General features: G+C 40.2%; 1 protein-coding gene across 15 annotated transcripts in view; it reads left to right on the forward strand.

The window, feature by feature from the left end:
* The window catches only part of RASGRP3 (RAS guanyl releasing protein 3), a 107,821-nt gene that overhangs the window by 26,053 nt on the left and 68,644 nt on the right, over positions 1-13,124 (forward strand). Inside the window, exon 2 of one of the 15 annotated variants that reach the window (XM_071208765.1) lies at positions 11,607-11,733. The exons of the other annotated variants lie outside the window; for them this stretch is intronic. The gene's annotated coding sequence lies outside the window, so the exon portion shown is untranslated. The remainder of the gene's footprint in view (positions 1-11,606; positions 11,734-13,124) is intronic. 15 annotated transcript variants of the gene reach the window in all.

Raw genomic sequence — 13,124 nt, forward strand, 5'->3', positions numbered from 1 at the left:
GTTGAAAATGCCCCAGGACATGCTGGCTCTGCCACAGACAAGCCCTCTACACAATTTGTCTTGGACACTGCATCAGCCAAACATCAGTGATGGAAGAAGTTTCAGATGCCCCTTTCTGGCATCAGAAAATTCTCTTCCTTTCCTTAATAAAATTTAGATGAATCCACCAATCCTAGAGTGTCCAATAAGAAAGAACATTTCTGATTCCTCCTTTCCTTTTGATGCCGTTTGTGAGAGGTCCTCAGGTCAATTTGTGGCCACGTGGTCCAGCGAATTCCCTGTTTCACTGCGGGGACCTGCTGTCCTGCCCGGTAATTCTTTATAGAGGCTACTCCTGGAACAGTTTCAGGAAACTGATAGTGGAAAAAATTCTCAGGTGAAACTGTTTCTCTAATAAACACAGAATAGAAGAGCCTCCCACAATAAAAGGGAGTGTCCAAATGGGACTCACACATCCTTTGCATTACCAAAGTAATGAATTCTCGAAGTTCTACAGATTATTGTGAAAAATCCACTTTCAAAATTCTAATCATGAAATAATAAAAATAATTATCTTACATGCAGATAGTTTACCCATAGAGTCAAAGACTTTTAGATCTGGACAGGAATGACTGAATGCACAGTTTAATAAATTCATTCCAAAGATGAGGGAGTTGGAGCATGCAGAAAATTTATGAGTCACGTCCTTGGTTAGCAATGAAGCCACAAATGAGAGCTCAGTGCTTCTGCTCCTAGGACCAGCACGATGGCCTTGCTAATAATGAGAACTTACATTTATATGCATTTTCCATGCCAGACAATGTGCTAAGCTAGTGCATTTACTTTCATGTAATCCTCACATATTTTTCTATATTAGTATTCCAGTTTTACAGATGGGGAAACTGAGGACCAGGGGACCTATAGGTGACTTTGCTTGTCACAGCACAGCACACCTAGATGCCACCCCAGAACCCACCCTCTTTTCTATCACAACCCTGGGCTGCTTCTCACAAGACCAGTTTTAAGTGGGCCAAGAGCTGCATTTTCACCAGGTGACTTTCTGATACTCAGATCTCACCAGCCACCAGTGCCGAGGAACCAGAGGGATTGCATCAGTCCAAGACGGTCCTGGGTGCTTCCCACCAAGGTGGTACATGGGGTGGGAGACATTGGAACTCACTCTTTGAGCCTTGGGATGGCTCTTGTCATCTGTCCTGAGTTTTCACACCACTTAACCTCCCTGGAACCTTGAAAAAGAGGGAAAATGAGCAACAGCCATTTCCCCAGTAGACGTAAAGGAGGGCATGAAAACAGGACAACTGGTCTTTAAACACAGGCTGGAGCACCTTGGGAGGCGCCTCCTCTCTAAAAGAGGAGGTGACAACACTTGGGTGCAGGAGAGACATATGTGAGGCCCTGTATTTAGGGCTGATGCCTGCACAAGGCCTGTCCACTGGAATTCAGGCTAGCCCCCCTCAGCGACACGGTGCCGTGGATATTAAAATGTGAAAGCAGTGGAGCGCATAGACTAAGCCCACACGTTTAAGCTTAAAAGCTCGTGAAATGCAAACGAGACCATCTCCCATACAATAAGCTTAGACACTGTGTGTGCCACAGCCCCTCCGAACTCTCCAGGGCAGGAAGGGCTGGGTTTCCTCCCCTGACAGTCCAAACCCAAGCTGTGTGGGATCACGGCTGGCGGCATGTTTTTCTCTTTGAAAATAGTTAAGTGACGGCTCCCACGTTGCTAAGAACAGCAGCTGAGAGCTTTATCATTAACCAGGAACGCACTGCTCTCAGTTTTTCCTGTCACTCCTCTCCTACTGAGGATGACCCCTCCCCTCATGCCCCACCCCAAATAGCTGGCTTAGTCAACTGCTGTGGGAGCTGTTAGCTGGGGCTCCAGCTGCAAGGCTGGTAGCCCATGAAGGTTGTTTAGGCCCAGAAACAATGCAATCAGTCACTCGACTTGTTCTGAGCCGTGAGGCGCTTTCCCCTGCTGCTGCGATGCGGCCCACACCTGCTGTGGCCCTGGCTGCACGCTTCTTCCCCTACCTGCCTCATTTAAAACCGGAGGTCTCAAACCGCTGGCTTTTCTGGGTCATCTGACAGAGCAAGAGTCTTATTGTAACCTATTTCTTGAATGCTTTACAATTTTTTATTTGGCCCTCCACGTTCCTCCGTGTGGTTAAACATGAAAATTAGGGCTGGTGATAATGAGAAAGAGCTCCCGAATAATCTGTAACAGGTCAGGAAGATCCTTTGGTTAACCAAGAGGAGAATTCAGCAAGTAGACCATGCATAGATGGCTTTATGAAAGTTATCAAGTTTTTCAAGGTTGTTATGACATGATAATACATTTTGAAGATCAAACTATCTATAGCGAGAAAGTGAATTTTTAATCTACTTCCCACCTGCCTGATTGAAGCACAGCTCAACAGCAGTCTGCAAGGCAATCTGCTAAAGCAGAAACACTGGAAATTACTTCCAATCCTTGCAGGGAATTGACAATGGTATAGTCCAGTGGGTGTTACATGGAGACACAAGAGATGGAATGAGAATCATCACAGAGTCTACAAGTCATACTCCAGGGCTGTTTTGAAACAAAATAAATTATTTTCTTGGAAACTTTTAGGATAAGGAAACAAATTCTGCAATGTCCTGTTTATTTTGTTTGTTTATTCCTGCCAGATGGTAAATAACTAATGCTTTGTGTTTCAAACAAATCTGTTCCCAAAGAGTTAACTCCCTGGTTCTCCCTTTCCCTTTGTATGGATTGCTCATTTATGGAACCTGGAGTTACTTAGCTGTTTGAGTGCCATGTTTCCATTGTTTTATGGGATTTGGAGTCTTTGATTGTGTGTGTGTGTGTGTGTGTGTGTGTGTGTGTGGTTTCAAATTGTCATTGATTTGATGGAGTCTTTTTTTATGCACAGTCTTTGTCCTTTGATCTTCCTTAAGCCCATCTTTATTCCTGAGAAGACAACCCTCTGCATTTATATACGAATTCACATGTATAAGGCATTTTTGTGCACTTTGTCCCACTCCTGTGCAGGAAGGTGGACTTCACTGCCATTGTGACTGAGAGGAAACTGAGGATGAGAGGGTGAGTGACCGTCCATGGTCACGAAGCTAGTAACTGTCAGAGCTCAACTAAGTCCCCAGTCTTCTGATTCCAAAGGCCACATTTTTCTGCTTAGTTTATGCTGTCTTCCAGAGAAGGACCACTTGCAATTAACTCTTTCATGACCATGCACTTACACACCTGTAGAAATGTCCTTTCTGATAAAAAGTGATATAGCATATTATCTTCTGATAGGCAAAGGACAAACAGATGAGTGATATGCCATCTCATGCACACTGATCAGTAGGTTAGGAAAGTTGTAAATATGACACTGCGTGGCACCTGATAATTTTACAGGGCAGCTGTGCATTGTCATGACCAAGCTTTAGACGCAGGAAAAGGCAAGTCAACAGCCTTGTGACAACATGCGCTATTGCAGGGTTTCTTTCTAAAGCAGCTGTTTTGAGTGTGAATGTGAATAGTAGCTTTATTTGAAGTAAAAAATATCCTGAAAACCATTTCATTCATGAATTGACTGAAAGAGCATTTTTCCTTAGTGACTAGTGTAATCATCAAAACTTTTTGAACAGTTCAAGAGGACTAAAGTGGAAAGTGAGTTTAAAAAAAAGAGAAAAATAATAAAATGGTGGACTAAAGGTCTACCTTCCTGGATATAGTCTACAGAATTTGAGGTAAATAAACCTTGGTACCCTACTATAAGATGAGAATTCAACTCAATATATAAATGATTCACATAGCTGCAGATATCTCAGTATCTTGTAAGTTTCCATCTGATCAAATTGGTACTCTTACTTTCAGAAGCTTTCTTTATTTGCCAAGTACTGCCATATATACTTAAGTATTTATATATATATATACTAACTTGGTGTCTGTTTTGGAGGACCCTTCCTGTGGTGGCTTGAAATTATGTATCCCAGAAGAACACATTCTTAATCCATTTTTACAGGTGTAAATTCATGTAATGAGGACCTTTTGATGAGGTTAATTCAGTTAAGTTGTGCCCCAACTGAATCAGGATGGGTCTTAGTCCTATTATTGATGGCTTTCTAGAGAAGGCCACAGAGAGAGAAGCCATGGGAGCAGCCAGAAGCTGAAAGTCAACGGAACCCTGAAGAGACAGGAGAAGATGCCGCCATGTGCATTGTCAGGTGAGGGAAAAGCCAGGGAGCCCCAAAGGTGGCCAGCCAGCCAGAAGATACCTCCCCAGGAGGTTGCAAATCTTTATACCTCTGAAACTGTGAGCCAATAAATTCCTGTTGTGCAGCCATCCCATGGTATGGTATTTGTTTTAGCAGCCAGGAAACTAAAACACCTCCCCACCTCACAAAATGTTCCAAAGCCTTTGTATAAATCATTATGCTTTTGATCCACTTCTGTTTTATAAGCACACTCAGAGTTTAAGCTGTGAATGTGTTCCACATACAGTCTTGAACAGAAGAACTAGTAATGGGGGAAATAACAGAGAAAAATTGAAATTCATATCTAATCCCAGAGCTTCATTTTAGTTACTACTTTTCTGCTGCTTAATTATTTTTAAAATGCCAGGTACTGCATTTGAATGTGGAGTTTAATCACTTCTTTTCACTTCAGAGGCATTTAGACTCATTTAAAGAAAGGGCAATGGGCTGGAGAAGGACGCAGGCAAGGAGTCATCAGTCAATTTGCCCTGTAATCAGATTTCAAGTTTTTAATAGGCTGTTTTTGTCACTCTTCCATTTTGTTTTGGACAAGTAATATTTTCCCCTCCATCCAATAAATCAAAATGGTCTGAACTGAGTTTCCCTGGAGCCTTTTATATAAGTTAACTTTAGGAAGGAACCCTTTAGGGATTCCTTCCCAGGAATGTATATTACAGCTCTGTTTTACAGAACTCTTTAGACCTGGAGTCAAGGAGACAGGAAGAAGGAAGGCCTTTCTGCAGACATAACCTAACATACCATGATCATCAAAGACGAATGCTTACAAACCAATTTAATATATATTTCTTGACCTTATTAACTACTCTAGAATTTAAAACCATTTTGAAATACAAGAACTAAGTATAAACTCTGTATTTGGCTCTGGGAAAATCATATCATAAGTTCAATTTGACTGAACTATGGATTGTGCTCTGTTTTTCATTTCTGTTTTTTAAAAGCAAAGTATTTCATCTATGCATGGAATGCATGCCATTTGAATATGAATTGACAAGACTTTCAGAGATTATTATTTTTTTTTTTGGCAGGAATAAGTGCCCAATCTGAATGGTGATGCTGGAAATTTCTCTGTTGTCTCTTTTTCTCCCCCAATCACTCCGATTCTGAGATGAATCTGCCTCTTTTTATTTTCTTCTGTAGTTGGGCCCTCTACTGGGAGAGGAAAGAAACCAACTTTTATTTTCATAACACCCAGAGGCTAGCATTATTGTCAACATTCTTCCAGAAGAGAAAACTAAATTTCAGATGGTTTCAGTATCTTGCACATGGTCACGAGCCAGTAACTGGTGAAGTGAGGGTGCTAGTCCTAGTCTGGAAACAAAGTATATGCCTTTTCCATTCAGCCAGAGTCTCTTACTATATCTATGTTAAAAAATGATGCTCTGTATGAAAAGGGCAGTTACTCTGTGCAGTTGGGACGCTGCCATCCTTGTCAAACAACTGACGTTATACCCTAAGAAAGTGACATCTAACACATAGTCCTTTCCATTAGAAGGCTGCTATAGGACAGCAGATACGTGCCAGGATTCTGTGGATTCATGATTGTACACTGCACTATCCTTGTAGCTTGGGGTGGTGAAGTTCATTTGTCAACTTAGCTAGGTGATGGTGTCCTGTTGTGTAGTGAAGCAAGCGCTGTCTGATCCTTACTGTGAGGATCTTTTGTGAATTTAAATCATGGGTGGGTTAATTGCTTCTATAGCTGTTTACATCTAAAAGCAACAAAGGAGACTGCCTTCAGAAACGAGAGAGAAGTCTTCTCCAATCAGTTGAAGAATTAAAAGGAGAACTGATGATTTCAGTCATCAGAAGGAAGAATTTCTATCTCTACTTCAACCAGCAAGCTCCTCCTGGGGAATTCATTGAAACTATCATCACTGGCGTTCCCAATTTGTGGCTTGCCCTATGGGATTATGACTTGCCAGTCACCATGGTCACATGAGCCAATTCCTATAATAAATCTCATAATATTTACATTATGCACACATGGCCACATACACATACATCCTGTTGGTTCTGTTTCCTTGGAGAACCCTAATACATAGCCCTACCCAAAATAAACATGTTCTGTTTTCATTGTTGAGGAATTCTCCCAACTGTGGTGCCCATTACCTCAGGCAGAGTGCTCCTGAAAAGCTAAGCCTCTAGTTGCACTATTGCAGATGATGATAGGTATAAAATAAAGCATGACTGTTAGACCTGACCGATTAACTGCAGTGACACTTTGCTTTAAGTTATACTTAGATTTTACAAGAAGTGACACAATTTTGGCACGAAGAAGGCGAACCATACTCACTCTATAAGACATTTCTTGGGGCCTTGGTTTGAGGTGGATTAAAGGGCTGAGCAGACTTTAAAGAAGGCTAGGAAAACATATCTCCTGCTATTTACATCTCTGTTTTAGAAGAAATAGTGCAGTTGACTCCTGTAAGCTGTAGGAACTTGGGTTGACTTAAGCCACGATAGTGATGTTTTTGTGTAAGAATTGAGGGTTTACTTTAAAGAGCTACAGGGACGACTGACAAAAGTGACATGAATAAAATTCTGCAACTATTTGGAATACTCCCTTGTATCAAGCTTGAGTAAGAGAGGCTTATATGTTTAGATAATTGTTTTGAGCTTTAATTGCCAGATTGGGAAAATACTTCAACCGTACGTTATAAAAAACAAAAATACACAGTAAGCATAGTCCATTTTATGAGACCTCTGATGTGGAAGCTAGGATGGACATTCAATTAAAAAAGGCAATAGAAAAGAACTCAAAATATACTTACATGTAATATGATTCATTTGGTAAATATTTTAAATATGTGCTTTGTGCTGCATATTATACAAATATAAATAATGACATAGACTTTACCTTACCAGATATTACAGCCTGGTGAGGTAGGTCAACATTTAAAAAATTACTACAGTACTCATCTTACAATACATAGATAAGGTGTTCTACCTAAAGGTTTATACAAAATTCTGTGGGAGCCTGGGGAAGGGAGATGACTAATATATCAGGGTGAGGTAGGGAAGTTCCTAAATATTGGTGACATTTGAGCAGGGTATAGAAACAAAAGTAGCCACTCTTCAAAAGAGAAAACAATTTTTTGAAAGAGCCATACCAGGAATAACATGTAACTTGGTGGAGCTGAATCATAGGGTACGTGTTAAAGGAGCGGCTTAAGAAAAGACATGAAAGACAAGATTGTTCCAGATGGTTAAGAATGGATTTGCCTTCTGAAGTTTTTGGACATTTTTCAGAATCAGTTAAAGTTTTTTTAATTCACATTTTATGATGAAATTTTTCAAACAAGTTGAAAGAATTATACAGTGAATAGTCATAAATCACCAATTAGATTATACAACTAAGAGTTTACTATACTTCCTATCCATTTATCCATTCACCATTTTCCAATGTAAGTTGTATTTCTTTCCTAAACACTTCAGCCTGTATATCATTAACCAGAGCTCAATATTTGTTTATGCATAATGTATGTACTACACAAGAGAGATTAAACATCTTATTTTCCCAAAAGGGAAGGCTAAATCTTACTGGGTTATTTATGAAAATGAAAACTTGTTTGTGAACATCCTGCTCCTCAAAAGTTGTTGCCATATGGAGCAGCCATATCCTCCCACAAAGCAGCCTTTAGGACATTGTCAAGTATTGACCTGGAGAAACTATATGTCTCTCAGTGAACGTTTATTGAACTTGAATGTGAGGAAGCCAACACCAATAAAATTAAGCTTTTTGTCAATAAGTGTTAGAACTGGTAGTAGAACAAATCATGACTAATAATTTCACATTGCATATCATTCTTTGCCTCCGACAACTCTGCAAAACAACAATACAGCATAGTAGATGATTGATAGATTGAAACTGTAATACAGCCAATGCATTCTATACAAAGTCATAGGTAGGATTGCTCTAGTAGGCTAGAGTAGTTGGGCAATGCGAAAGGAGGTGAAACTTTCCCCTTTTTATTCACATATTGAAAAGAAATGCCTGTGTTCAGAAATATTTATCTTCTGACTTCCTCCAAAAAAGAATTAAATCAGTTTACAATAAACAGCAAAAATAAAATAAAACAAAACTGAACATTTTTAAAAAAAGAAAAAAACAAGAGCCAAAAATGACAGTAAAGTAGGGAGCAAGTTTAAATTTTAAAAGCTTAAAAACATTCTAAATTATATAAAACTCTGACACAGTAAATCCTGCCAATTGGTTCAATAATTAAAATCAAGCAGAGATGATGTTTTGAAGATGTTTGTGGTTGAAGAAGATTTCTAGTATTCATTTGAAAACCAAAAAATTCAATCAAGTAGCCAGACAGTTGCCTGTACAAAAGAAAGACATTCTGGTACTAGAAAAAAATGTTGCATATTTGATTGACTATTTCAGTTCCATTTTGATGTTATGATATCCGTCTATATCTGGGTTCTCAGCTGGGCGCGAGTTAGCCATTTGGGGGACAAATGTCAATATCTGGAGATATTTTTGGCTGTCCTAGCTAGGAGTGGGGGTAGGGTACTACTGGCTCCTAGTGGGTGAGCACCAGGGACGCTGTTAAACATCCTGCAATGCACAGGACAGTTCCTGCAACAAGGAATTATCCCACCCAAAATGTCAATAGTTCTGAAGTTGAGAAATCATGGTCTTTGTCAGTTAATTAAAAACCTCCCTCTAACATGCCCTAAAAAAACTTTAGGTGAGTAACACATGTCATCATTTCTTGTAACCACTGTTGAGCAGTAAGTGGTGATGACTTCATACACTTAATGAAATACTGGGCATGAGCACCAGGGTGAGAATGAGATATAAATTAACCAAAGTCCTTCTGAATAAGGTGTGTGAAAAGCTGAGCTGTGTGTTCTCAACATAGGTCTTTGGTGTCTAAAAGCATCAAAAGTTGGCAGGCAATGATCCAGATATTTAGTTAGCAGAAAAATAGTCCTAGGAATTAGGTTCACATTGTGTATTAGAGAGCAGACAAGGATCGTTTGATCTTAAGTGATGGGATGGTTCATCCTGGGACTTTTCCTTTTGGAACCTGGGGAGCTCATTGCCCTACTTCTCTCTTTCCTTTTTTTCAGAACTTCAGGCACTGGAGGCAGGTGGATTAGATAAACAAATTCCTCCTGTTGGTTTTGATGATTATGTCTTGATTTATGCTATTCTCCTCAGCTTCCCCTTAACTAATTTTATAAACTTTACCTGTGTTTGCAACCATATCATTTTCTGTCCTCCTTCATTCTTGTTATAACTGGAACCCATCCCCTCACTTTCATTTATTCCCACCACCTCCTTCTGAGTCCTTAGCTTCTTCTCCACTAGATTCTTCTCATCAGCAGATAGGAATGCTCCAGTACCTCATCTTATAAAAATTATGCCTTGAAAGGCGTGGGGAAGAAGAAGAAGAAGAAAAAAAATATATCCCTTCATCCCCACCATCTCCTGCCAATTTCCCTACACTCCAATCACAGTCCAACTTGTTAAACTTGTTAGATAGTCTACAAATGCTGTCTTTGCTTTTTTGTTTCCTATTTGTTTTTCAACTCATACCAACCTGGCTTCTGCTCTTCACAGCTCCTCTTGTCAAGGTCACCAATGACTTCCTGATGGCAAAAGTTTCAAAAATTAGATAGTTTCCCATCTTTTTCTTATTTGACTTTCCAGTAATATTCAACCAAGTTGATGGTTTCAACTTCCAAGAAGCATGTTCATTTCTTGGCCTCATGGCACAACATGCTTCAAGTTTTCCTTCTGCCTTTCTGACAGCTCTTTCTTAAGATGCTTTCTGACTTTTAGATATTGGAATGCCTCTCTCTTTATATTTTCTTCCTAAGTCAGGGGTTCCTAACTTTTCTTTTCTTCCACTGACCCTTTTGCCAATTAGGTAAAAACCATGGACCCCTTCTCAGAATATAGTGGTAGATAGTTTTTTGACACTCAACTTTGGAGGTCAGAGAAAATAAAGATAATAAATTGATTTTTTTTTTCAGTTCAAGCTTATGGACCCCCTGAAATCCTTCCATGGATCCTTAGTTAAGAACCTCTGTCCTAAGTGATCTGAACTATTCCTGTGGCTCTTTAATGTTGTTCACCTGTGGATAACTCCCAATTTAAAATTCTACCCCAGACCTTTCCTTGGAACTCCAGATTTGTATAACTAACTGCAACTTGACATCTACACATGGGATTTTTATAGGTAGATGAACCTTAACACATTTTAGGCACAACACTAGGTTTCACTCCACACCCCCCTACCCTACCAGTCTTCCGCAACTCAATAAACAGAATAATGGTCTAGCCAGTGTCTCAAGCCCTCTATTCACTCACATTCTTCACTGAATCAATCTCCAGATTTCAGCTCTCAGCTTAAATATCACTTCTTCAAAGAGGTCTTCCCCGATCATTCAGCTAAAATAATCTCTCTTGTCATTCTTTTTCCTAGCTTTTGAGTGAAGTTTCTTTTATGCTCTTATAACAGATTGTAATTATATGTTAATTTGTCTGATTAGTTGGTAAAATTGCTTTACCCCACTAAACTGAACACTCCATCAGACAGGAAGTTGGTCGGCTTAGTTCACCATTCGGTTCCCAGGCGTTGGCATTATGTCTGGAGGGTAAAGTCATTGCTTGCTTAATTGATATTGTTGAGCTAATAAAGGACTGTTTGGATGCTGAGTCTATAGCAAATACCTTTTTTGTTTTCCTAACAAGATAAGAATTAGGCCCCTTGGCTATAGAGTAGTACTTTTAATTGGATTAAAAGATGACATTTAATAAATGCTTATTGATTGACAAATTGATTAATTAAAAAATTCACTTTTTTTGTGTTTCAATTTATTTTTATGACATAGAAATAATATTGCTGGTCCTTGTTTGCCAGAGTATTTAATAGGAAAAAATTAGATTATTCCCCTTTAATCTCCTGGGAAGAGAGAAATTAAATACATACAAAGCCCCCTGTAAGGTATAGAGATTACAAGTATTACCAATTTCTTTAGTCTAAGCTGCACTGCACTGAACTCTTATGGATTGGGAACCAACAAAACATCACTGTTCATTAATTTGAAAGGATGCCATTTGTGGATCTTTTTGTGAAGTGGCTAGAATTCTACCCTTGTCTCTGGATCCTCGGAAGCCATGCCCTTTAGAAGGAGGCATACAAGGCTGCTGGACTGCACGGTGGCTCCTGGCTGAGGCTAGGGCACAACAGGCAATCTGAGTCTGGCCATGGTACTGAAGGGTATTGGAGGTAAGTGAAGGAGCTTCAAGTGAAGGAGCCTCAACAGTATCAGAGATGCCTCTGCAATAGGAACACTTTGTGTTTTTAAAATTGGATATTCAGTTTCAGGTTGTTCATGGACTCGTGGAAAGAGGTCCACATTTCAGTATCTCTAAAATTATTTCTGGCTCTACAAAGCTGATGGTGCGAACCAGGGAGTGAAGTGGTTTTTCCTCTCCTTTTGCAATTGGTAAGTTTGTTTCAGGGAATACAAACATTACATCAAGGAATACTGATTTTCCTGTCTTTTTCCAAAATCCTTTGGGGCAATGAGTCTTTATGCTGATTAGTGGCTCTTAAATTTTATTGATTGAAGACCCTGTTGCGACCCTGATAAAGGCTATAGACTTTATCCCCATGAACACAAATACATGAAATTCCACAGATGGGTAAGTGGTTTTACAGATCTCAGATTCATAGTTTAGAGCTTCTGCCCTAGAAACTGCCCCAAAGTATTTGTGTTTATACTGAGTCATGAAAGATGGGGTTCGAGAAGGGGACTCCCTGGTGAGCAGATGTTCTGCAAGCAGGAAAACCACCCTGGGGTGGTGGTGTGGGGGGGGAGGGAGCCACAGAGAACAGGGCAGGAGCAGCAGTGTCACCATGCTGGGCTCTGTGCTTTCTGGCCCGGGTTTCAAGAGTCCAAACTGAGGCCACAAAGAAGAATGCTGTGCTCTTGTGTGGGTGTGGCCCTCTCCTGTAGGATTGCTTTCATTTCACTGGGCAGGCTGTCCATTGGCACTCAGGAGCCTCCTTGAATTTCCTTTCAAGCATTTAAGATCATTGGGAAGTCTCTCCCCACACTTGAGATGGGAGCAATCTGATCCTCAAAAAACTGGTTGAAAGGTGGGTGGCTTCTAAAAAATCCTTTCACCCCGCCCTTATCCCTCTTGGAAAAAAAAGCTGCCACTGTCTCATGTGGGTGGGATTTGGGGACAAGGACATTGGGGGATGTAATTTGCAGACTAGTCTGTATCTTGAGAGAGAAGGGACAGAGTCCCAAAGCCTAGTGGCGCTATAGGAGTGAGTTTGGACAGGAGAGGGGACATGTGCAGGTTTTTCCTGGAAGAGTTAACGAGAGGTCAAAATTGGAGTGCCCAAAAGCAACCAGAAAAATTTATGTCAGGGTAGTGGGAGTAAATGACCAGAAAGCCAGTGGCTTGTGCTGAGGCCCAGTTTTACGTTCCAAGGTTTTGCTTTCTCAGGTGCACCTTCACCCATATCTAGGTACCAAGAACTGCTTTGAATACCCAGCACCCATGAGCCAGAGGTTTTAGAGTTTTACTAAGACCTTCACTGTCCTTAATCCTTAACAAAAAAAATTATTTTGGTAAAGGGCAATGACCACATTGGAATAACTTTGCCAAGTCCAACAGCTAAATTCCCTTGAAATCAGACCAATGAGCAGAAATTCTGTGACTGATAGCTATATAGCTCCTTCATTTTTCCATATCGAAATGTCCAAAGAGTTGCTTCATGTGAGAAAACTCACAAGTGGGTGCATAGCTGAAAGCCAGGCTTCTGCCACATGCTTTCTTTATGTCCCCGTGACCACAGCATGAGTCTAGATTCTGTGGAAGC

The sequence above is a fragment of the Dasypus novemcinctus genome, chromosome 17 (genome assembly GCF_030445035.2).
Source record: "Dasypus novemcinctus isolate mDasNov1 chromosome 17, mDasNov1.1.hap2, whole genome shotgun sequence".
NCBI classification, from domain to species: Eukaryota; Metazoa; Chordata; class Mammalia; order Cingulata; family Dasypodidae; genus Dasypus; species Dasypus novemcinctus.